This window comes from Osmia bicornis, chromosome 13 (genome assembly GCF_907164935.1).
Source record: "Osmia bicornis bicornis chromosome 13, iOsmBic2.1, whole genome shotgun sequence".
Classification (NCBI taxonomy): domain Eukaryota; kingdom Metazoa; phylum Arthropoda; class Insecta; order Hymenoptera; family Megachilidae; genus Osmia; species Osmia bicornis.
The window spans coordinates 6,550,624-6,577,467 of record NC_060228.1 but is presented as its reverse complement, the minus strand read 5'-3'; the positions used below and the strand labels follow the sequence as shown (position 1 = coordinate 6,577,467).

Genomic DNA, 26,844 nt, shown 5'->3' with positions numbered 1-26,844 from the left:
TTTTTTCTAAATTTTTTAGAGAAGCCTAAATTAAGCTCTTCCTAGGTTCTATCTAAGTTTTTCTTAAGCTTTTCCTAGACTTTCTCTAGGCTCCCCCTAGGTTCTCCTTGAATTCTCCCAAGATCCAAAGTAAATTAAGTTATTTTAGTGTGGAATATTAATTGACTTTCTCGACACTCTAATAATTAAAGCTTGGAAACTGAAAGTAAATGACAGTTGTAAGGACTGGTGCAATATGGAAGATATTTGTGTACAGATGTTTTGAAGTAAGAAGGGATATACTGGTATATCAGAATATTGATGTATGGTAAATCAAAGAGCGAACTAGCTGGTCCAGCTTTCATTCAGCCGGTGAATGTAGGCGGCGCACGCCTATCCTATCTTATCAGACGCAACGACCGAAACGGATGTTACGATAATGGTACACTTGGAGTATGCTCGTAGCAGCACGGGGACGATCGTTGGTATTAAAAAACGAAAATGCTTGGCGATAAACGAGCGAGAGAGGAAACGCGAAATTACACGATTCACCATCGATTATCACTCTAATCGCAAACAACAACTATACTTTAGACATGCACCATGTTTAAATCTTATTTATTTGAACTTTTAGCGTAGATAAATAAAATTGCTACTCCTAGTGTTTCGTAATGATCACGGTATACCTTGTTCGCGTGCCCAATAAATGCAATTCATTTTGCGCGGTCAATTACCCAGATAATTCAACGGTATTCGTATCGAGAGGGTAATTAATGGTTCCGATATGTAAAAGAGGGTTGCGTTCGATCGTGAAATAAATCGATTGGCAGTTGTTACTAAAATTCGGATTCAAATTTCAATTTCAAATACGTGGACTATACCCCCTCCCCTTATTGCGCTACCGATTTTAACTATTCGAAGTGGTACAACCCTAGTTAGTTCCCTGACCGGTGAAAGAAGGAAGAGAGAGCGAGACAAGCGTAGGAAGGAAAGCTCGACGAAAAGCGATATTCCTTCTCTTCACGCGCGAGCGAGCCGACAAAGTTGCTCGATGTCCAGCGGAGGGCTGCCTTCGTATACGCTTCTTCGTGTTGAAGGATGTATCGCATTACACGTCCGTATCGCGTAACACCTCGATCTACAAAGGAGAACAACTCGCGGCCTGGAACGAGTCGCTCCGTTTTCTACAGCTCGTTGTATGCCCGATCTCTCGACGTGGCTGGATCAGGATGTATCGACTCGCGCTTCTCCGGTGGCGCGCGTTTACCTGTATCCTCGCTGACTTGAAACGAGAATGGGAGAGCGCGGGCGGATCACTGCCTACGGTATGCATACCGTCGAAGCCTTCGAGCTTTCTCTCGCGAACGAATGAAAAATACGTGAGAACGAGCGTCGCGTCGGGAGGAAATCGCAATTACTTGCTCTCGCTTTCGGTGAAACTCGTCACGCTGCATCGGTACACTGGTTACGGAATTATTTCGTTTCTTCTTCAGGTTCATTGCTATCTTTGATAAAGAAAAGAGAGACGGGTGGGGGGTGGGGGTCGGGAAAGGAGAGAAGGTACGATCGCGTTCTAGTTTCTCCGTTGCATCGGACCTATGGCAAATCTCACGATCACCCAACGAAAGAAAAAAGATAACGGCAATAGCCTTCGTGCCAGACAGTATAGTGTTTCGCGACTTCGTGGTCACGCGACACCCCTCTGAACCACGAAGGCAGCGTGGTGTCGGATAAGCGTTCGACTGGCGCATGCTTGATCGGACGTGTTCGTACAAGTCCGTGCCGCGTCGTATAAGTTCGTGCTCGCTCGGCGTTATTCGGTCGTTCTCGAGTCGACCGGATGGCTCTCTCCAGCGCGCTGAATCACAGTCTGGGTCAGTTCGCCGAATGATCGTCGCTCCAAAAGGGAGGACGCGTGCGCGTGTCGTGTTCTGTGATCACATGAGTGGAAAGCTGTTCGATACGATTTTGTGACTAGGAAGATCAGTGTGAAAATAGTGTTAGTGATACGAGGGGAAAAATACAATTCCGAATTGCGGTCAGAGAGGATAATGTTCAAGCGCATCGCCGTGAAGGCTGTCGAGGTTGCACGGAGCGAGACGAAGCTCATCGAGGAGAGTAGGAACGCGTGACAGGTAAAACATAACCTCAATTTCACGGAGTAAAAAAGGAACGAGGGCGAGTTTTCGACGCGATACCTCTGCCCCTTTGTTCGTGACGCTTTTCCTTGGAAATTTCTCTTTCTCCACTATCTCATAGCAGTTATACGAGCACATTTGATAAACTCGTTCTCTCGGGCGGCGTAAACGAGCCATGCAACGATACGTTACTCTGAGCGATTTAAAAACGGTGCTACACGAAATTACATACTTTCGATTACACGCGTGACTCGTTTTACGGCTGGCAAGGGAGAAACCTTCCGAACTCGTACGATTATCATCTGTGCTCTGAAAAAGAAACGTTCGAAATAAGCATCGATATTTTATTTAATTTTCGAATGATCAAACTTCACGTGACCTTCTCGGACGGCGTTCTATCCTTGTCGTGAAGTGGCGCTTCCGTTTGCTCCGGCAACAAGAATGTTCAAGCGTATTATCATTGTGCGCGAGTGTATTTCTCGTTTGTCCACCACGCCTTGAAATCTCTTCAGCTTTTGATTTCGCGCGGCGAATGGAAATTTATGATGATCCAACGAAATACTTCTTATATTATTCAGCAAATTTCTAGACGCTGATGGATTACGATTTTTTTTTTCTTCAATGTCAATTATCGAGATCGTTTCGGTATGACTAATTACAAAACCAGCTTTGTGGTAATTATTACCCTCCTCATGCTTTGATAATGTGTTCTCATTTCTTTCTTTAATTATTTATTTTATTTTTTTAAATTAAAATTACCGGAGTGCTCAGAATGGCAGGTTTTGAATTTTTTATTTATAAATATAAATATTCATTTTGTTATTCTATTTTTAATTTAAAATTCAGTGAACTTATATTGAAGTACGTCGGTGATTCCATTGTTAATTTGCTAGGTCAGCGTGAATAAACATAAGATAATTCCGAGAAGTGTTTACGTGTAGGTGCCCTCTGTCCCGGGAATTTCAAGCTTCGTTATCTGTGCTCGAGTCAAATTACTACGATTAGTCGTATATTCGAAAAATTATATAAAATCCCCATCTTCGTTCGCTTTTTGTGAAAAATGCAGTCGTTTGTAAATACGGGAATTACAACGATAATCCGTGGACAACGATCGATGTGTTAGACGTTTCTCTCGTGTCGCCTTCTCAGAAGTTATAGTCGCGTTCCACGGTGAACCCGTCTATCAGAGAGCTTAAGAAATTAGCATAAATATTCGTACTTTGCCGCACACATTTATTATACTCGTGCCGGTGTGTGTTTCACGCTTGTGCAAATTGAAAAGAGATAATAGGCTCGATATAATGCCATAAATACATTTATCTGGATTTATATCGCCACTTAAATGCAAAGGCGAAGTTGGAAATAACTCTTCGATTAACGTGTTTCATATTTCTGGAGATTGTATAACACTATTTCTGGAATTAATTAGTTTAGTCTTATGACGTCATCGTGGATTTATATTAAATTCTTAGAAATTTTTCAAGCATGTTCCTCGAAATTTATTATAATTTATGAAACCTATGTAGAATAAATAATAACTTTCTACTATTTTAAATTAAAATTAGTTAGTCAATTCAATGCATCATAAAAAATTTTCTTATCTTACATTCGTAGTATAAGATCATTTATAATAACAGCAATTTCAAATTACCAGAGAAATAGCAAGAAATTTTAGAGAGAGCAAGATGACTATGTTCAGATTTAAAATCAACAAATTTTATTTTTATCTTTGAAAATGGCACGAACTTTCTAAGCGGTCTAATGGATCAAGATTTTTTGAAACTATGAGAAATTGTTGCTTTGCTAGTTTCTGCTAAAGAATGTCGAAAATGTCTTAAGTAAATATTGACCGAAGCGTCGCTAATGCTCGGGTAATAAAATGAACCTTGTAAGCCAGTTAGAACACGGTCCTCAAACACCATCCTCACGGTTAAAATATCCTAGGTATCATTATCCGTGTGTGTAATCTTAAACGGCGATGAATTATCGAGCGGCTACTGTAGCTCCCCAAATAATCAATGAAACCATACCAGACGGCGCTTTTAGGCGCCTATGCGATAGAAAGCACAGAAAAAATACGCTCGTCAATGAATGTATATCTGTATCGCGTAAACGAATGAAGTGCGAGAAAAAAACTCACACTCCACGATTCTCTCTGTTTCACCCTCGGACCGCCGAGCAGTCATGTAATCTGAGACGACCATAAACCGGACAAACTGGTTAGTTGCCAATACCTTTGCCATCACCCCCGTGTTTAACTCGATATCTTAAGAGTTCATTCGTACAGCCGGCTTGAAATCTTATGACAACATATGTATCGAACGAAGAGCCGAAAGTATGAATGGGCTAATCAATTTGCAGACACAATCGCGACATATTCCTGGTAACATCGTGTTCGTATAAAGTTTCAATCGCAAAGCGAACGATACGTTGGCCGCAAAACGTTCGTGAATAGAGAAATATCGTTCTATTTGCCTGGATAATCGAACCCCAGTCGCGAATCCTATCGAAGGCGGAATTGATAGAGACGACAAAAGCACGGTATTTCCTGCTACGCGGAGAAACTCTGTTGCAAACGAGAATGTCGGGATGCAACGAATTAACCCTTTTTGCAATTGAACGTCCATTCTGAATTGGACAGTGTGTTTTTATGCGGAGTTATTTCACGTTTCAATGAATATTTCTTGGATTTTTGTTTGGTAACGGTATGAGGTTTTATGGTCTCTGAAGTAGAGATTGTTATATCAGAAGATAGGTATAGTGTTAAATAGATTTTGCTAATAGAAAATGTTATAAATAAGATTGTAAGTAAGGTGTGGTTAACAGTTTAATGGCTCGTGTCAGGTGTTTGTGACTTTGATTCTTAACTTTCTTATTTTTCTTTGTAATTTCTGTTCTTAATCTTTCATTGCTTTATGTTACATAAGATAATTTTATAAATTTTGAAGATCAGAAAACATTTTCCGTTTTCTTTTCAAAGTTAAAAAGGAAATTATGCAACGAAGCATTTTTAGATTAATGTTAATTCATAATTTGTTTTGTGATTCAGGATTTTTTAAAATATTTTCTTGATTCGTAACGTTTTAATTATGACTCAGTAAAATTCGCGACGTTTACTGCACGAGCAAACAGCACCGAGACACGTGCACGGTACACAGTACACAGTTGAATGAATCTTGTGCAAACAGCCACGTGGATGATCATTGTGCGAATGATTCAGTGACTAGCCATTCGTGCAAGGTCCCAGTTCATTTCTTCCACGATATGCGTTTGCGTGCACGCCTCGAACATTGCTGACTTTTGATTTTCGTTGTCTCCTTTTCATTCTCTGTACTGCGTTCTTATCGTCATCAACCGTGCTAGTTTTCTTATCGAACAAATTCGTGGAAAATAAAAGAATCATACGCAAGGATATAATTCTAAATTTAAATATATCAGTTTTAAACGAATTTCATATATTTGAAGAATAATTTTTAAAGGAAAATTAAAATAAAATTGGAACTCTCTACATGCTCCGCCGCCCGATAGTTAATATCTCAATTCTGTACGCGTGATAGATACATACATGATACCATGCGAATTTACGCAATTTTGCAATTATTGTTGCCGGTGAACAACAAGGAAGAAGTAAGCGTCGAGTTATTTATTTCCTCGTTTCTCTTTGCAATCGGTTTTCCGATAAGCCGCTCTTTATTTCGTATAATTTACAGTAATTTGAATACAAAACGTTAATCCATTTTTAATGGAGTGTGTCCTTAATAGCTGGCCGGGATTTTAATAGTTGCGTTAATTGTCCTACTATTTTAGTTGAACCACCGACCAACGTTTACTCGAATAAACTGACCGTCATTATTTCAAGCATTGCCCGGCCTCCTCTATAAATTACCGTCACTCCTTTTTTTTTCTACTTTAAGTTCCCCGTTTCGCTCCATCGAATTTCGATATTAACGAGCCACGGGCACGATTTAATCGCTCCCTAAAGGTAATGATAACGAGTGTCGCGGACGTTAAGAAAAAGCGAACGTTTCGTCGTTTAGATCTGCGAGCATTGCTTATCAATTCCTTCGGCATTTGATTCGCGTATTTTTTTCCTTTCAAAGATACCTGTGTATGAACACATATCACGAGAATGGCATTCCAAAACAACGAGAATGGTATACGAACGATCAGTCGATGTTTTCCATGCTAAGATCGATCGATGGATGCGACAACTATCTATTAATAGACGATTGATGATGATCGTGAAATTCCAACAAACTTTCAGTTGCGTTAATTCTCTATAAGTATCCGGACACTTAGTAAATTTCAAGCGATAATACGTAAATTACATTGAATCGTGGACGTTTCTCAATGAAATCCATTTTCTCTTTCTTCTTATAGAGTTGGCGATTTGCCAGAAGTTTATTGAATGCATTAAATTCCTTGATTCCTTTACGTATCCGCAAAGTTTAGATATCACTGATTCGACTAATGATAGTAGACTGTCTATTTATTTATTTTTTATCATTTTCGTTGTAATTTTACTTTGAAACTCTTCTGCATTGCCAATTTTTAAAATAATTTTTATACAAAAATTTCATAACAGGTGTACAGAGTTTCCCAGACTTTTCCTCATATTATACGAACATATTCCACGTTAGCTATAAAAGGTTTCAAGTATACAAACCGTCTTTGTTTCGCCCGGTACGTAGAAAAGCATGCCGATAGGCTTTCCTGCGATGGCGTGTGGTTTCTTCCTCGAACCTTACCCTTTTCGAGGGCCGTTTTCAACGGAACAGAGACGTTTTCTCCTTTGTCCCGTTCGCGATTGACGCGCAGGTTGCGCCGGGAACGCGTCAAGTCGAATGGAAGTGCGAAGTCAAATTAGCTTTTGTCGAGGGCGAGGAACGTTCTTACAGCCTGGTCCCTTTACCGACCATGGGATCTTTTTCCTGTCATTACGGTACTCTTTGTCTTTCTTCGTGGAACTCGTTTCGGACCTCCGATCCTCTTTCAACTCGCAGGTATGTTGCCTCGAAACGATCGCGTTTTCTGTTCGGTTTTGTTCTCTGCCACGAAAGCGAGGTACCTTCCTTCGAACGGTTCCACTTTTCGAGAGGAATCTCAAAACTTTTCTCGCGTCACGCTCGTCTTCGGGATTCCTAGGGATCGAGGGTAATCGAGGCGGAAAGCGGTCGTTCTCGTATGCAACGCGCGAAGCGTGCAGTTTTCGTCGAAGCCTTTCCTCGCGTGCTCCTCGCCGCTTGATCCCAACGTGTATCTGTTGAAAAAGCGTTATCGCCGGGGATCGTCCGGGGAAAATTGCGTAATTTTCTCGATGGCGTACCGTTACGTACACCGTAAGCGACGATATTCCTTCTCGATATTCGGATCATACATATTCATCGGCGGGAAGCGACGCGCGGAAACGATGCACTTTTCTCGCGAAGAAAACAAGAGGAACTCGAGGGTACACGGTATCACGACTTTTTCGCGTGTCGAGAGGTCATTCTGGTAATTAGGCTTTTGCAAATTTTGCAAAAAACTAGTTTACCTTCTATAGCCTCTTATATCTAAGCGACCATTTTGTTGAAAGTTGCATCACACAGCATTTTTATTATATCTATTATCTATAATTTTAAATAAGGGCCATCCTAATGTGGTTGAACTTGAAATTCAAATTTAAAAATTTGAATTTCCAATTAGCTACCTTACATCATTAGTATAATATATTACTGTTATTTTCAATGTGTCTTCTCTTTTCATTTGCTAATTACACAATTATACAAAATAAGAGGCGCCAGTCAACATGACCCCTATGGCAGTCGACGCGTTTAGTCGTCATCCCCGTTGAACAGGTTAATCAAGCATGGTGTCACCTGCGGGATATTTGTCCTGCGTAGTCGTACATAGGTGTTTTCCCATAGGCAACATTGGGTATACGTTTCATCTTCCACTGACAAGTTTACCCCGGGTGATAAAAAGGCTGTGGCTACAGCGAGCAAATTGCAGGAGGACGGAATGTCAGAGGTGTTCGTTGTTAGAAATTTCGTCGTGGAATGACCTGGCTTCCTTTCTCCTGGATCCACGTGGATCCTCGAATAAAGGAGTCGACCAGCTGTAAAACGGCGAACCGTTATTACGAGGGGGAAGAACCGTCCGCTATATACTGGCCAACCTTATAACGTGTAACTCAGTCCGCGACACCCTTCGTTTTCCTTCCCTTTTTCGCCCAGTTTTCTTCCCATTCCTTTCGTCGCGGACCAACGTCGCCGCTATGGGGATAATTGCTGCGAAAGATCAAACGGGCAAAAATGATTTCACCTTTGAACGAAATAATGGGCTTCCACCGATCAATTTTTCTTTGCCTCTTTGAGCTGAAACATCGAGTTGCTCGAGATTAAAGTGGCGACCAATGGACAGAGAGTTGAACTTTTATGGTGTTAATGGTGGTAGAGGGTCGTTGATGGTTTTTCTTCTTGACGTCCTTTCGCGATCTTATTTTTTCGATAAACTCGATAATAAATTAATTTGTGAACCCTTGCTGATTCAGGATTCAGGATATTTCTTTGATACTTTTAGGAAGGGATTCTTTGGAGATGAAAATTATTACTGTAAACTGAAAACAGTAATTCTATCTGAGTGATGTGCTCTTTTTTCATTTTCCGACGTATCTATGATATTTTTCGTGATGTCTTTTGTCCCGTGACGAGTTTTTTGAAAGAAACAAAGCGAAGAAAGAGAGCTCTTTGAGTACATCCGAATAAAACGAATTACAATTATTTCGGAGCGAAAACTAGGAGGTACGAGGCTGGGTAGTGTTACGATAAAAGCACGAAAAAATATGTTTTTTCGTTTCTTTTTTCCGTCCTTCCCTCTTTTCCCTTGGTACACGGGAAAGAAAGAAACGGCGTTCTCTACATTTTTTGAGCCGTTCCCCCGCGACTTTCATTTTATTTCTTCGTCTCTCTTTCGCTAAACCATGGGCTGCCTTTGAGCATTCTACGTGTGCTTCTGCTTCGAAGAAAATAATCCGACGGACGTCTGAAAAAAATAATTTTCCGCGCCGACTACGGCGCAACTGCACGCACAACATTGTTCCCAGGATTTAATTTCTGCCCAAAGAAACGACGCGAAAATCATTTTTTATTTTTACCCCTCGTCGCGGAACTCGGATCGTCCTTTTCCTCTGTGTCTGCTGTTACTCTTATTTTCTCTTCGTTCGTTCGTTAGACAATTTTGGTACGTGAGTAAGAACATTTTTACCATTTGCAAAATTGAACCAGGATGGTCAAAGAGAATCCACGTTAATGTTCAGAGTGTGGTAATTCGTGGTAGTTCCAGGTTACACACACCATTATCCACACCTGGTCCATTGTGTATTTTACACTGATTATCTTGTTAAAAAATAATAATTAATCTTTTCACTGAGACATTGGGTAAAGGTGGTTATTTATTTGAACTAAAAATTTCTATTTTACATTTGGTTGTTATTTTACTTTATTTTGTGATAAATCCCGAAGATTTAATTACACTATTTATGATACTCTAAAATTTTCCTGAGTCCTCATCAACATCTCTGGTCTGTTTTTCGCGGTAAAAGCAGCAACGAGATCATCCGGATTACCTTGATGCTCGGGTTACCTGGCACGTAATAAAATATTCTTCCGAGGACTCGATACCGAGTTATTTGTGATAATCTCTGTGGTTAGTGAACGCGTAATTAGAACCATCCGCTACCATCGACTATAGATCCATGTAATTGTTGCCCTCGTGGTGTCATCACCGTGTTAGTCTCACTGATTATCCTGGATAGATGTTAGATGGTTAACTGATCGATATACCCATGCTGTATACGAGTTTTTCTTATCACGTAATATCGAGTACCTGCACATCCCTAATTAAAAATTTTTACATTTATCATTACTGGAAGTCGCACGCTCTCTTCAAAATCACAGCTAATATTAATATTACAGTAGTCTCTCGTTATATTGCCGCGGTGAGGGTAAAAATTTTGTACGCTTCCGAACCCTAATTAACTAATCATTTACAATACCTTGTAAAATTCCATGCGATTTTTGTCGAGTCATTCTTTCACGCTTCCCTGTGAATTGTTTCGTTTACGAGCGTTAGGTAAGGAGTTTTGTCATCGCGTTAAAAGCTTCCATCCATTCTGTATTTTAACTGCGTCAATTGTTCAATGCTATGCGATGACTAATCATCAGATTAGTTTCTTAATGCCGCTCGAAGGCAAGCATTTGATGACAACTTGCTATTTAACAGATCCTGAGAAAAAAAACAAGTTGTCTCGTTAGAGAAACGATATAAAGAGATTTTGTTTGAAAGGTTCCGACAAAATTCTACTCACTGAAAATCACTGGTTAGACATGATTAAGTGGCGTGTAGATTATTACGCTACGCAACAAGATTAATGTTTTAGTGTTTTGTAACGTGACAGTATTATCTAGCAAAGTATTGTTCCTCGGTTTATGAAACAGGAATTTAAGTGACACATTTCTGATATTGCAATAAAAGTTTTACATGCAGCTTTTATTTCTCCAAGTGCAATAAAATGATCTGGTTGATGTTTGATTAATTCAATTCACAGACAATAATATATCTTTATCAGGTGATAAGCAACTTTAAATAAGCAATTAATCAGATGGCAAAGATTTCGTTCTGTCAAACACGAAATACCTGGTGATCTAATATACAATATTTTAGGTTTCTCTTATGACGGTTGAGACGATGGTTAATCGATTCTCAGTCAATTAAATCTCGAGCAATTACTCTGGTACGCGTTAGATCTGATTTAATTGCGATCAGCGCATGATACGTAACGATCTTGTAGCCGTTCATTGTTCCTGGTGCTTAGAGCACATTGCATGGGCTTCGGATTGCGATCCCGATCGTTCACGGAAAGAATCGCGTGTCGTTGTTTCTCGTCACGCGGGAACGATCAAGCGGAAGTCGCTGTAAAGCCGATATAAGGCCAGTGGGACGCAGGAAGCGAACGAAAATACCTGACGTCGCATGTTCTGATTTCAAACTAGACGATACCGTTTCTTCCTTTTATCTGTCGAGTTTCCTTTGTTTCTGCGATTGAACTGAGTTTTATTATCCCATAATCGATAAGATAGGACTTACGGAGAAGGTGGTAATATGGCATCCCAGTTTTGTATTACTTTTTAAAATTTGTTTCATAATTTAAATATTGCATTTTGCTAGACTTTAGGAGAGAAGCTTAGAATCTTAGAATTTTAGAATATTAGAATATTAGAATTTAGGAATTTGAGAATTTTAAAACCCTAGATACTTAGAATCTTAAAATTCTACATTTTGGGAAGGACCAGGCACACTGAGATTCACCCAGGCTATAATACCACCCTCTCTCCTATACCTTATCCCATTTACAAATAAAATTTTTAATTTATGCCAAATTGTTCGCTAATCAAGCATTATCTTTGCGAAAAGGTTAATCCTTCGGTAGGAAGTTGTCCTATCTCGCACATACAATGTGTTAATATATTTCCTCGGTTATTAGAACCCTTCCAGGTCGGTGGCCGTTCACGAAACGTCGAGCGATTTATGTTTATAAACGATGCCACCGTTCATTGTTGGCCGATTGTTCGGCCGGTGATTAATCGATTTCGTTGGAGCAAGTGCGGCCGGTGTCTCCGTTTTAAAAAGAGATTTATTAGCGGCGCGACATAAACGGCGATTATGACTTCCATACGTGTACGTCGATTAATCACTTTACCTTGCCTTTTGCTCGGGGTAACCGCTTAAGAAGTCGGGTTCTCGAATTAACGCCGATTACGAAAGTCGCGCGTGTTCGCAATCGATGCTTACGATTAGCCGAGGCGATTGATACCAGGTATTTATCAAACGATAACAGCCACGAATTCGACTCCTTGCCATTCGATTGAACCTATTGTCGACGGTGAGAAGCATTGAGAAACACTCGAGGCTGACTCGCGAACCGGCTGTTTAGTAAATGGAGATTCGAGGAATGCGGAATAGCTTGGTGGGTGGCTTTCGCTGCGTTTCTATGTACCTGTTTATACGCTAGGGTGAGTGTTCTTGGCCTGTGAACGAACAATGGACGCTGGGTGGAGTCTGGGATTCGGAGGGTGCTGCTAAGGGAGTTGCAGAGAGCGATCCGATCGTTTGAAAAAAAAGAAATCTGTGAAACGTTTAAAAATACACCTTGAAGTATTCTATAATTAAAATTTATAATTAGAGTCAGAGATTTTTTCGGTCAATAAGTTGCATCATGGATGTGATATTATAGTGCAAGGGGTTAAATTTGATCTTTTTATTTGCCAAATTATCCTGAAAAATGATCAGGAATGTATAGCTGATGTCTGAATTAAAAGCAAGCAAGCAACGTTCCATTAATTCGTACGAGTGGTTGGGATCGCGTGTCTTCGGTCGAATTTGTTGAAAATTGTCCGTGGCATGGCCAGTAACGCGGCACATTATCATAACCGCCGTTTGCCGGTGTAATTTTCAATTTTAACCGGAGCTTCTTGTACCACCCCTAACCGAGCGTATCCTCTCGCGCACGGACCATCACAGTCGGCTTTTTATCGGTGGTTTCCGAGGTTATTTCTTTGCCAGGATCCGGTGGATTAGGGAAAGCAATCTGTACGCCAGGCAGAGCAAGCTAACGACTTATTTTCGAGGCGAGCTCATGATCGACGATTCGAGTTGCATCGAGGGAGGCGATCGAACGCGTTCGCGCGAGATAATCGAAACCTAGGGGGTGTTGAATTTTATTTGTCGTGTAATTAGCGTGAACGCGGGGCCGGTATTACGAGCGTGTTGATAATATCGCTTCTTTCCGTTCGTTGCGAAAGAACGAACACTTTATTGTCACGCTAATTCGCTCGTGAACACGATTTTTTAATTGGGGTAAACCAGGCTGATCGACCGATAGGGGTGCGCGATAATTGGAGAGGATAATTCTTTCAATCTTTCTCGTCTCCACTTGTTATCATTATTCAAGTTGCATGGGAACTTTTTTCTGGGGTGGCTTAAGCCCCTTGGAAATTTCGAGATTCTGAAATTTTCGAATCAAGCCCACCCCATTGACTATATATCTTAACATCACTAATTTCCAACTTATTCATATCATTTTCTGCCTGATCGCGTTTTAACGCAACTTGATGGAGAATCATAGTAAGATAACGATAAAGAATCATTAGTAAGAATTAACGGGTAACCGGGAACCGATTAAGGAAATAATATTGGCCGATTACGTTCGTGGAGACCGGTTAACAGATTGCATCTCGGGCGTCTGGAACACGAGTCGCGTTGCTGGAGAACGTTTTGCATAAAACTGTGAGAGGATGTCTTGGCTTGCTTTACCTTGAGAGTTGCGTTATATCGCGCGACTTCCACTCTGTGGTTAGTCAAACCTTCACTTACGTAGACTCGTTTTTACTAACGTCGAAGAAACTCCAGGAGTAAAAGATACAAAGTTGTTACAACGTAATTTCGTTAGCGATTCTAAGCGAAAATTATGAACGCGATTCTGTGATCACTTTGTCGAAGTTGTGCTTGGAAAAAAAACCTTGAGACATTATTTGCATGTAATCTTTAATGAAAGGTGTTCTGAAGCCTCGATCCTCTAATAACGCGTGTTTGCTTGAGACATCGCTTTGAGAAAGGAACTTTAAGGAATGCAAATAGTAACCATTGAAAATGACGTACCATTTTAAGGAATGTTTCAAAAGTCATCAAGATACTCTTTTAAGTTTTGGAGTGTTGAAAGCTGCCCACGTCAGTTATAAATTTAGATACGATTCATATGCTTGGAGATGAAAAATTGAGCTGTGTAATTAATTTAGCCTTATGCAAACATTGAAATAGCAAGCATGTAAATTTAAAAAAAGAAATTAATAATAGATTTGCCTCACAAGTTGAAGTCTTTGAATTTCCATAAAAAATTAATTTTATTTGATTTCAAAAATCATTATCAATAAGATTAAGCATCACTTTCTCGGAAAGAATTTAAGGCGTCCGCGTGGGTTGCTAAAATTTTCAAGTAAAAGATTCCGTCAACCACGCAATATCTGTACATTCCAGAGGCGTGTGACTAACGCAAACGGACCGCAATAGCCACGTATGATAATTAATATAGAAAGGCGGGGACCGGTTGATCGGGCGAAACCAAACAGACCTCCTCATCTGGTCTCTCCGTCTGCCATTTTGCCCCCGTTCCGTACACCTTGAAGCTTCTTTTTCTTCCTCTTCTCTTTCGTGGCTACTCTCGAACGACCTTGCGATCTGGATGGCTGGACTGAAATATCGCCCGTCCAGAACCCGGATCACATTCCTGCGAAACGATTTCGTAAGAATGCGTTTCTTCGAGGGGCCAACCGATTGTCCAGGTATTCGTAGAATTAAATCGTTTCGAAGTATTCACGGTGTGTCGCGGAAACAGTGAACCGATATCCGGTTAGGGCTGAGTACATTTTTCCTGGTGACAGCGAATTTTGTAACATGGAGAGTCTGATAAAATTTCATGACAGAAAAGTGACACGAAATAGCACTTATGATACATCAAATTAAAGCTTAAAGTTTCGTGAAAATAACCACATAAAGATTTTGTTGATATTCTTAACACAGAATGGCTGGTGCTTGGTTGAATCAACCAATGTACAGTTTATCCAAGTGATTCTTCCAACGAAAGATCAGCCATTTTGTAGAAAGAATTTTGATGAACCCTTTATACAGCAATTTTCCTTAAATTTTAAGCTTCAAAATGATATACCATAAGTGCCATTCCATGATACTTTTATGTCATCAAATTAAAAATTCACAATTTGATATGCAAAAGTAAAAAGAAATACTAAAAGGAATGTGAATGGATGCTGTGTCGTTGAACCGGAAGCCAGACAATCGGGATAACGATGAAATAATAACAAAGTAAATAGCGTTGCTAACCAGAGAGATAAATTCGACGGTGGGTGGCGGTGGAGAGAATCAGACATGCTCCCCGTGTTGTTCGATAATCGATCGCCGGTTGCACGCTGCCAACAAACTGCACGCTTACGTCGCTCGCTTGAAAAGTATTAAGAATGAAACTTCGTTCACACCGTCTGGTCGGCGTCGAAATCAATAATGCCCAGGTTGAACTGGGTTAATACCACGGTACACCGGTCGGCCAGGAATTTCGTTCCGTTCCACGCGTTCGTGCCCTTCGTTCACTGCCTCTTCTCTTCATCAACCGATCTCCTTCCCTCTCTCTCTTTCTCCTTTTTTCAACCTTTCATCCTTCATACCTTAGCTCCTTTTACCTTTCTTTCAACTTCTTCGTCCGCCTTCGCCTTCGCTTTCGCGTCACATTCTTTTTATTCCCACCTTTGCCCACCGGTTAAACGAGTACCCGTTTCCTAGTAGAACTGGTACACCAGAGTTCAATCTCTGCACCGGGAATAATTTGTACATGCTGGATCGGTTAGCTTGGATTTTATTTTTAAAAGTGGATGGAATATTTTTTGTTTTACACATTTTTTTATATAGATACAGTAGCTGGGTGAATGACCGAAATGTTGGCAGTTCAAAGGGTTAATCCTTGATGGATGGGTTCTAAAAAAAGTTTGAGTATTTTTAAAAATTGATCACTCTTGTCAAAATTATTTGTTTAGTATTGACATATTGCAATTGTCCATCAACCTCACAGAGACCATCCGGATAAGGGTTAATAATCCCATAAAGAATATAATATACAATTTACTCCAGAAATACCAAAACCCACATAACTAATTTTCTCATTCCATAATCGCCTGTGACGGTTGACTCCAGTTCTTCCGAGTTAAACAGTAAAAGACATTCATTCGTTCGTATCAGTCCCGCTTTTCTTCATTCCCCTTTACACCAGTATTTCAACGTATCTCGCGCTCTTTTCTCCGTTTTTTTTTTCTCCTCTTCTCGCTGCTGGCTAGCCATAACGCACGGCGGAGCGTATAACGCGGTCGCGCTATTAAATCTAAGTGGCTTACTGCCTTAAAGTCCCAATAAAAAGCGGACGAAATTACATTGGTCGCCGACTTTGGCTGACCCTTAGCCTCCGGACGGTCGTAGCATCCGCCCGAAGATGAAGAAGAAGAAAAAGAAATACGTTCGACAGTGTTAGAGTATTATCGGCCGCGGTTATCGCGATTCAGCTCGGCGTAGTCGCGTCTCGTACGATGTTGTAGCGTGTAATTTCATGGATTTCGGCTTAAGCGACGCTGACACGCATCGAGATAATCATACACGTTTTCCCCACCCTCGTTGGGAATTTATTTAAGGATCGTGGAATGGCCGGTTCGATGCGAATCGAGGGAAGAAGAGTCTCTCGATTATATCTGATACGTGTCCGGTAACGATACGTCAAACACAATTTCCGTCGTTTTTACAAGAACGATCAGACACGAATAGTTTGTCGGTGCTAATGTCGGGGCCGTTAGCTGGCGGAGGCTCGGTGGTTGAATCGAGCGTTGATTGTGGCGGCGTCGATCGTCGAAGCGTATTCGCGGCGGTCGATAGAGACGGCAGTTCCGTAGCTGCGCGCCTCCGCTTTGTTTGCTCGTAACAACCGTAATTATCTTGGCACGACGTTATCTCGTATGAATCATGCTAACCTGACGTAATGTACTTGTTGTTATTTGACGTTGCCATGCATTCAGGAGGCCCTCTTCTCGACGCCATCGTCCGAGACCCGCGAATTCACTCGAATCCGCGGATAAGGGAGTATTTCGCGACTCGACTCTCCTTCTTTATGAATCGATCGTTTAGAAGTCTAAAAATTGAAAGAAATAATAGACGCGAATTTTGGGGACTGTAGGTCAACCCTTTTGTTACTGTGGGTGATTGGGCAAAATTGATAACATCATGTTCCAAAACTAATTGGAAAGTTATGAAAAATGAGCGAAAAAATTGTAATACAATCAAGATTAATTATTGATTGTTGAAGATTGATTACTGACATCAAGATTGATTATTGGCATCGATGTTGATTATTGACATTTCAAGATTGATTGCATTCTTGTATTCACTCTCATTTTTCACAATTATTAAATTTTATTTCTTGCAATTAAATAAAATTAAATTAGATTAGCTTCGTTGATTTCAATCTTGAGGACTATTTTCATCTCTTGGTTAAATGTTTCATTCAAAAGTAAAGAACACAAGTACCCTTCTGATAGATTTAATAAATTCGTTTAACACAAGATCGATAAAAATCAAAGTTCTCGTCGAGTTTCAAACGTGTTCAGATGTCATCGTGCGATTAACACAAATGGGATGATAATCGTCCGAGTCTGGACGCGAAAGGATTGCGTGGCAGATTTATCGTAACAGCCGCGTAAATGCAACAGAACGCAGTGACACGCAACTTTTTCCGGGCTCTACCAACGTGGAGGAAAATACAAGGGAAAAATGGTGTACCGCCTGTCTAGTTGCACGTCGTTATTATTATTTTTTTTTTCTATTCTATATAAATCCCTCAATTACGGGCCGTTGCAGTGTCGGAGCCTTCGAAAACTTCGTTTCGCCGTCAGAACGACGGCTGTAAGTGATTTATAATCAAAACTGGATTAGGTGGATGGAAAGGCCTTAACTCGCTGGAACAGCACTCGAGGCAAAGCCTTCCAGTGATTTAAAAGTCTCGTGAAACGTGCTAAATAGTTGCCGGAAAAATGGGAACGTTCCTTAGCGGAATAATTGATCGCGGTAGATTTTTCAAGTTATTTTTAAAAGATCAAAATCAACGTCGGACACGAAAGCACGTTCCCTTGACGTTAAATTCAATACCCCGCTTGTAATCTTGCATCGAAATTTTTGCTAGTCAGTGCTTCTAACTACCATTCTTTATTCTCTCGAATAAAATATTGTCCCTGTGAAGTTAATTCTTTGATTTTAGTTCGTTGATTGCTGCAGAGAAAATTACTATACGTACCTCAGTACTATCAAACACACTGTAGGTAATTGCAATTACTCAGCAATTACTCGCCTTCTCCTTACTACCTTTCAGTGATAATAGAATATTAGTCATAGAAAATTTTTTTTTATATTATATTCTTGACGATTTTCAACTGTTCTGGATCTTCTTCTTTCACCACTTTTCCCTCGAACGTTTCATAAGTAGACTTATCCAGATGACCCATTTTCTTAGCTACTTTACGCCGTTCGGTATCATTTTGAGAGAACCACCGATTCATCACAGACTGTCACTCCATCCCTGAGCTAGTGCATCCTAAATGCAATCGGGCAGTCTGTTGCTCCTTTTGCTGCTCTCGATGTCCTGTTAACGATGATTGATGCATTTTTAACGGGCTTCGTCTCATCGAATATTATGAGCATTTTACAAGCGTTCCACTTTTCTTCCACTTTTATCCCCGGGTGTTACATTGAAATGCAACGTCCATAAAGAACCCATAAGTGTTACGTATCAGTTTCAATGGAGATTCATAAGGGTGCAAGAAAATGAAAATTTATTTTATTCTTTAATTATTTAACCCTTGATGCATTTGAAATATTACTGCAGTTATTGTAGAAAATTAAGATTAACACTTTGATGGTCACACATTTTATTTCTGTATAATAGCCGCAATTATAAGGTCTCGAAGTACAGTCGCTTCAATATATTGCAATTGCTGTCAAAGATGAAAGCTCGTCTGAAAACGTGAAATGGTTTCGCACGCAGGCATCTGGCCGCATTATTACCGACAGTAGCGCAATTATTTCGAGCCGACAATGTCCTTTGTTCGAGCGACGTGTTTGTGGGTCGTGCATTTTCAGCGATCCATCGGGTTTCGTCGCCTGTCTCGGGTCCCCGCTTTTCTGTCCAAACCCCCCACGGCCAAAACTGGGAAGGGTGTTTCGTGCCCCTTCCTCCGTTTTCCTTCGACGGAGTTTAAGCAGAAACGTAGTCTAGAAGCGGGCCTGGGTCGATCCTCTCGGCGAACCCCAAAGCTTCGACGTCCCTCGAGGCTTCGGCATACGATATAATACACGGGAAACTTAACAGGCATCGAGCTTACCCGGAGCCTTGTACAGCAACACACACCCCTTGGCCACCTCTCTTTTCCCTGTTACTCGCCACGAGTCCCCAATCTAACCGACTATATTCCCTTCCCGTCGCGTGTCCCTTTTCCGCCTCCTTCCTACGTTTCCACCCTTAAACTATAAGTCTGGTCGGACAGCAGTCCCCTGTCGATGCACCCTGCGTTGGCTGTTTCTGTTTTCGAGTTTCCAGCTTCTACGGCCCCGTTTCCAACCCTCTTAGAACATCTGCTAGCAACGAGCCGATAGGGAGGCGCGTGAATTTCCTCTGAAATCGGTTTTTGCCCTTTGAACCGGGCAACTCTTAATCGTGATAAACCGCTCGGCCTGTGCGTGGAAACGTGTGTATAGCTCGCCGAACTAGGGGGGTGGATTCACGATACGCGGAGGAGGCGGTTTAACGACAACGGTAATGGAGTATAGAAAATGAGACAGCGAAAACGAGCCGCACGGGATTTCCAGCGAATGGATATAATAGTGTTTATGTTTCATGAAACGTCGGTCCATCCAACCTCCCTGCGTTAGGGTGTACCCTCTGTCTAATGCAGTTTTCCCTGCACCCCTTTCTGCTACCTACCTTGCTCGACTTCCGTTTTATTTGACCGGCCGAGAATTTTTAATGAACGGGATCCTTTCTTGCCGGATGCCTCTCACCTGTTCGTTTATTATTACGGAACGAGGGTTCTAAGATTATTCAGCTTGAGGGGAGTTGGAGTAATTTTAAGAAGATGATAATGATTTTACTATTGCTATTAGTACTCAATTATTTTAGAAATAACAGTACTGTATCTTCGTAATTATTTTCCTCTGTTCGTGATTTTTAATAAAAGACCCGCCTAAAACTGGCGGTGCAACGACACGCGGCATTTCCGTCGTGGGGTCATCCACAACTTCTTCCGTATTCAGGTTAAGGAAGAAGCTCGTCCGAAGTACGTGCTCGACAGATCCGCCTTATCTTTCTCCTCGTTTTCTCCACGCGTTCCCTTCGCCACTGTCTCTCTCAGTGTTTTTGCTACCAATGCCGTTTCGTTGGCGACTCAAGGGCATGGCGAACGCGTTAATTGCCTCGGAATTATTCAACTTGGCGCGAGTGAGAGGGTGGAGGATATGAAAAAAAAGAAGAAATGCTGAAGGGAAAGGGTACCCGCGAGGCCAGTCACGGCACTGCCACGGGGGCCAAGCCGTGACGGAATTCATCGTGTTGCACCGCTCGTACCGACTAGCCTATCTCCTTCTTCGTCTTCTTACTCTAAGCCCTTTTTCTCGATCCTCGTCGCACCCTCGCTAAGCTCATTCTTGTCCTCTCCGCTTCTGGTTAGTTAGCCACAGATGTCCGTCTTTCTTTCTCCGTTACAAGACCCCCCCTAGAACATACCCGGTTCTATTTGTCTCTGTCACCGGTAAATGGCCTTTGCCGAGCGGCACGACGACTCCTCTAGGTCTCTCCTTTACTCCGTTCACTCTCGTTCAGACCAAGATTTCTCTGTCTCTGTGCACGCCTTTAGAAGAGGGGCCTCATCGTGACCGGAAAAATCGGCGAACATCGCCACGAACGACGCCACTAGGACGACGGACCCCATTGCTCTGCTATTTCTCATTGCTATCGATGCTGTCTCGTTTGCCCTTCTTTCTTTCCATCCTCGTGTCCATTGCGGGTACGCTGATCGACGTCCTCCCTCGTGTACCAGCACGGTAATGCGGTTTTGCGGTAGGTCCGATGGATCGACGCTTTTTCAGCGCAAGGATTAGGGAAAGGGTTGCACGATCCTCTGGGATGTTCGGGGATTTTCGGTGCCGCGAAAGATTGTCTTCCTGGAAAAGCGTTTTAAATATCTGTTGTAAGGAGCAATATTTAATTACTTTGACGTTCGATCACTTTAAGCTTGTATTAATAGGGGAGTAATTAGAAATTATTAGAAAAGCTGCAGTTTATGAAAGAGTGTTGGTATACTTTCCTTGGTAGAAAATAGAAAAATTTAATTAGAGGAAATTAAATGGTGTGGAATGGAGCATCAAGCGATGCATCTGTTTCCTCCGGAAATGGAGGCGTTTTAGAAATTCCAAGATTATCTTCAGTTTTTAAAACAGAGCTAGAGTTTCCTTTATGTTAATTTTAAAATTCTGAGATATTTCCAGTTTTCGTATGAAATATCTTACTATGGAACTATTTAAGTTGGTCTATGAATGTTAATTTCTTTTTACTTTAAAACAGGAATTTAGATACCTATGTTAGTGTCAGTTTCATGTAATTAAATTGCTGAAGGAAATGTTTGAAACTTCAGTATTTTAAACCAATTTTAAATATGTATTCCAGAGATATTTCTACCCTCTGCTATACGTTTAATCCACACCAAAATAATTATCGATTTCCTAAAATTTCCTTCTTGATATTCGACTGTCAAAAACTAGAAGCTAAAGTAGTTTCCACTATATTTTTCCCGTCATGTTTAACGTGTAAACATCATGCAACGGTCTGAAAGTTTCGTTTGTTTCGAATAACAGCGGTGGAGAAATTAGTCGTTGATAAAGGTGACTAACGAGGTGGTTCGTTTCCATGGAATATCGTGTCTGGACACTTGGTTTCGACTTTAGTTCACCGGTTGAAACGGCGAGCAAACCATGAAGAAGGGTGAGAGAAAAGTTTCATAGTGTTGGCGAGCCGAGGCCAACTCGCAGACTTTTCGAGTTACGAGACGACCCCGTGGAAATCGGTCGTTTTAAAAAGTCCACGCCGAACCGGCGAGATTGTTTAAACTCTTAACGATTGTTTAACTCGTTAAAGAGCCATTAGGGCTCGAGTAACAGCCCGCTGGACTCGGGAAAATGTTGTGCCCGGAGTTAGGCCAGCCTCTGTCGTTTTTCTTCCTTTATCGAGAGTAAATTGATTCAACTTTTTCTCGGCAATCGCATTCGGCGCCTTCGTAATTTCTTCTGATGCATCAGTTTTTGTTAATTAAGTGTGCTGGAATTTTTTCTTTTACTTACATCACTATTTCTTTATTCTATGACCTCAAAAATTTTAATTTATAATTATTTGAAAAAAACTTGTATAATTTTCTATCGCCTTATCAAGTTTTCAAATATTGCAAATTAGATTGGTACTTAAAATGGAATAATGGCCATAGGGAATCATTTATCCAAAAAAGGGTTAATATTAATATTATTTAGAAGTCACTGAATTTCCAAGCTTTGTATATTTTTCTATTTTATTAATAGTCAAATGGCTCTCTTTCAATCTAACGATTTCCAGCTCTCTTCGATCTTAGATTCTCCAGTAAAACAATTACAGAAAAATCTCATTATACAAGATTTATAATTATTCCAAGAAAAATTGTCGCAATCTTTAACTTGAATCTGGGGATAATCCAAAGACGTTTAGTTGTTCAGACAACAAAGGATTCGAGGCAAGTTCTTTCACAGCGATAGAACTTATACGTCTTCTAATCGTCTTATCGTGCTGCAGGGTCGAAGGAAAAGCAACCCGAAGACCCTGTGTACATCTCTTTAAATTACTTCGCAACTTCTTCCCGCCTGCTTCTTATCTTTTTTTTTTTTTGTCCTCAGCCATTTACTTAATGAGGAATCAGAGTTTCGCAACGCGAGACTCAGGCAGGAAGATTTAAAGGAACTGGTGCACCGTTTCTTTCGGATGACCTGCGTTATATATCCTCTCTCTCGGTGCTTTTTTCTTAGCTAAGGTCGAACCAAGTTAGTCGCGAACGATCGCATTCGTTAGAGGAACTTTTCTTAAGAAGGCAGTTTGTCTCAAGGTGTTTCCCACGTTCGAGAACGTTTCCTTCTTCCTATATCTGACGTCTTTAAGTCTCTTTTAACTGTCCACGTCATAACGTTCTTCTGCACATCTGTTTCACGGCTTTGTTAATGTTTCTCGTCCGCTTATTTGATTCTGCAGAGCGGCTTTAAGTTTCTTTTCAGACTATAAATAATTATGTATTCCTTCCCTGTTTGTGTATTCTTTTATCTCAAAGGGTGTGGCTACTTTGAAGGCCTTAAAATGATAAGCAATTTTAAGGGTGATTTTCTTGGAAAATATAAAAGATATGAAATTTATTTTCATAGGTATTTATAAAATGAAATTTCTTTCACTTCTATGAAAATTAATTAAATTTCTGAAGAACATGGAATGGAGGGAAAATAAAAATTTTCTCCATGTACTCCACGATATAAAAATTGTTTTATTTGCTTTTCCATAAATTTCTACATTTTTAAAATGAAATATTAAGTTTTATTTAACCGTTTGCTCGTTCCAATTGTAATTACACTTCTGCTTTCATCCTCTCGGATTTCTTAATTTGCTCAAAGCGTAGAGTTCCATATAATCACGAAAAAAAGGCAAGAATCGCAGATTTCTCAGTGCCTCCTCTTTTGGTTCCTTCCCGTTATCCGCCCACGTTTCTTCCTCTTCGGTTTGCTCTTTTTCCTGTTTGTGTTTGAAAGTACGTAGGCACGTCCCAGCTTTAACCAAACGATCGCATTCGTTACGGGAACTGCTGCTTAAAAAGGTAGTTACCTACCCCTTAAGGTACGTTCGTGCGTTTGTAACGGGCCTCTTCCCTTACGTACACAAAGTCCAGAATGTTTCGTAATTTAACCGATCGTCGAACTATTTAAATTCCGTCCCTTCCAATCTTCCGGAAGTGCCGTTTCTTTAAATCGACTCGCAGTTTTCGGGATCCCTTTTCGAGTTTTTACGACACCCTCCTGATCGCTTTTCTTTGTTCCATTTAGGTAAATAGAGGTCGAAGGTTAGAAGATGGTTATATTTAAAATATTAGTATTTCAATTTTTCTTTTTTTATTTGGCTTAATAATAGTAGTGAATAGTTAATTACCAAATCCAGTACTTAAGAAAAATAACATTTAAGATTTCCTTGGTATTTGCTATTTACGTTTTTTAATTGTACCAAGTCCACGATATCGATTATCGATGACTTCCCAAATATTAAAAAAGAATATCAATAATAATGTGCATTTGCAACAAAAATTTCGAACAAAATCTGTTATCTTGAAAAGGAGGTCGATCCGTCATAAACATAGAATTTATTGGAATTTTCAAATACTTCCCAATACGCTGATCGACTTCATATTCCATTCAACAATGCGAAACTTCAACAATACAAGGAGTTTCTTACCATCTATCGTTCGATTGTAGGTGCACTGGGTCACCGATATTTCCGGGGCTTAGCGTTTTGTGCGCTGACAAAAGGCTGGATAAAGCGAATGTAAAACAAGCGAAGTAAATAAAAGTAAAAGCCCCGTGTTTCCCTGGAAATGATGAAATATGGCCAGCGAGGGGGAGATGGTAGGATGTGCTATCGAGTGCATCGCACGGAAGCCCCGCCGGTTTTCCATTAAAATAAATGTGCATATTAAAGCGCGCACTTTGTAATTAAAATTAACGCGCGGCCATTTCTGCCCGCAGGCTTTCGGTGCACACGATGCAGAAATTACTTGATGTACGAATCGACCGTATCGTCTGCGTGTCGATTCGAAACTTCTCTCTTGTCCTTTTTCGTTCTCTTGTTGCCGGATAGAGACACCGGATTAATTAGGAAAACTTTTCTCGTTTGTGAAAGATGGACGAGGTTTTTGTGAATTATTGGTCATTCGAGGATGGTAATAATAATAAAAAAGAGATTCATTAGTAATAGAAAGAACCATTTATTATACAAAAAATAGATATCATAGATTTACAAAGTTTGAAAATAGGAAATTATTTTTTGTACATTACACGTATCTTGTTTGAAATTTAATCTTATACTCTATTTAAATTCTTCACACTTCCCAAATTAAAGATATTTAAAATTTTCCCTTTTATTTCGGTCTGATCCTATAAAAGTTTCTCCTCCTTCGAATGAAGCGTATCATCTATGAAAGCTCCTCCATCTTCCTCTTCCTCGGTGTCTGCGGTTTGCCGAGTTTCTAAGATTAATCCGAGAAACTTTTCTGTCCGGTGTTTGGTCGGTTCACCGGTAAACACGCTAATTAAAGCGTCGTTTCACGGTTGTTTGATTTTCCCAGGCGGTGGAGATGCCTGGGTTGGGGGTAAGAGTCCTTCTGTCACGACGTCTCGGTTAGATCGGTAATACCCTGGTGTAAACTGTCGGCAATTAAGACGCTGGTTAATTACGGTTTTAACCTACATAGAGGTGCGTGAGTCGCCACCGCGGGACAATGGGAATCCACGAAGAAAGGCACGCGAACGTTCATCAGATAGCAACCGGCGGCCATACTACGCGAACCATCTTTCCTTTTGATCTTTAGTACGCGCGTGCACACCTCTTGTTCCCTCTATCTTTCCTGCACGCATACCTGCCGCGACGTGCTTTTCCTTCTACGTGAAATCACGCGTTCCTACGGATATCTCGATACTTATCTGCTTGTCTACTCGCCGCGATCCTCTTTCCACGTTTCTTCCCGATCGTTGCGTGTTTCTTCGTATACCAAGGCTGTTCCGCTGCCTTCAGCTGCAGAGAACCCGGCTAAACATGGCATTTCTAGAGACATTTGTACGATAAACTTGAACTACTAAACGCAAAATTATTTTATTTATTATAATAGGCTGATTTCGAAAATAGGAAGTTTGATTATGATATTAGGTGTAACATTAATTTGATACCTTTTTCTAATTGAAAAATATTGAAATTTAAATTAATAATTGTGAAGGTAATTAGAAGTTTAAAGTTTGATGAAAATGACTGCATAAATATTTAATTAATATTCTCAACTCGAACAGACTGCTTCTTAAATTCTGTCGATAGTAATGATGACACCTATCAATCATCCATCATTCCATATGTATTAGTCGATATTATATTCGTCGAACGTCGAATCCACTTATCGTTCTTCGTAAGGAATGTGATATCCGGTTTGCAAAACTGGGTTAACCATGATTCGTCATTCGTCAATCAATGACGCATTTATTCGTGAATCTTCTATAAAAGCATTTATGTAGGAAATCAATTTTTATCGTAGCTCTAAGAATTTATGGAAATGCATGGAGAATTTCCATCGAAATCACAGTCGAAGGTAAAGAATAGCATTTATCTTTGTCATTCTCGGAACCAGAAAATGATAAGTCACGTATTCTAAGGCTAAACTTCATTTTAGAGTTTCAAAATTCTCTTTATCATTTTCCATATATTCTGAGAGTACTCGAAGAGGGAAAAGTAATTTTTAAATCTTTTATTTTTCCAAATTAGAATACATAACATTGGTAATAATAAAACCAGTATTCCGGGGAAAGATTCAAAGCCAGACCTCCCCTTTTTCCTCGTAATTGTACCATAAATTGGAACTGACGAGTGGAAGGGAGTCGACAGGGTTCGAAGATGGGTATTGAGAAAATACGAAAAGTTTTTGTTACGATTGAACGTTACCCTCGATGTAGCAAGCAGAAAGATGTCGGGCCTTTCTTCTCTCTTTCAGATATTTTTTTTCTCACGTCCTGCGTAAAGTCAGGCGTTTCATTTCGTTAAGAGGAGCATGCGTTGGGGTTCGAGTCAAAGGCACCTGGTTTCCCTAGTCGATAAATTGTCAGAGACTTCCCCCACGTTCTTGTCCTCTGTCCGCTTCGTGCTGCCCTCGTCTTCTCCCTTGCGCACTTTTCCTTCCCGTTCACTGACTTTTAGGAAGTCCCACGTGAACTTTCAAACCTTTTCGATCGCGTT

The 26,844-nt window shown here is 40.5% G+C and overlaps 1 protein-coding gene across 3 annotated transcripts in view; it reads left to right on the top strand.

Moving 5' to 3' along the window:
- The window catches only part of LOC114872594 (plexin-A4), a 239,909-nt gene that overhangs the window by 42,525 nt on the left and 170,540 nt on the right, over positions 1 to 26,844 (top strand). The window contains exon 1 of one of the 3 annotated variants that reach the window (XM_029179937.2): positions 1,838 to 2,114. The exons of the other annotated variants lie outside the window; for them this stretch is intronic. The gene's annotated coding sequence lies outside the window, so the exon portion shown is untranslated. Of the gene's footprint in view, positions 1 to 1,837; positions 2,115 to 26,844 lie in introns of those variants that run through there. 3 annotated transcript variants of the gene reach the window in all.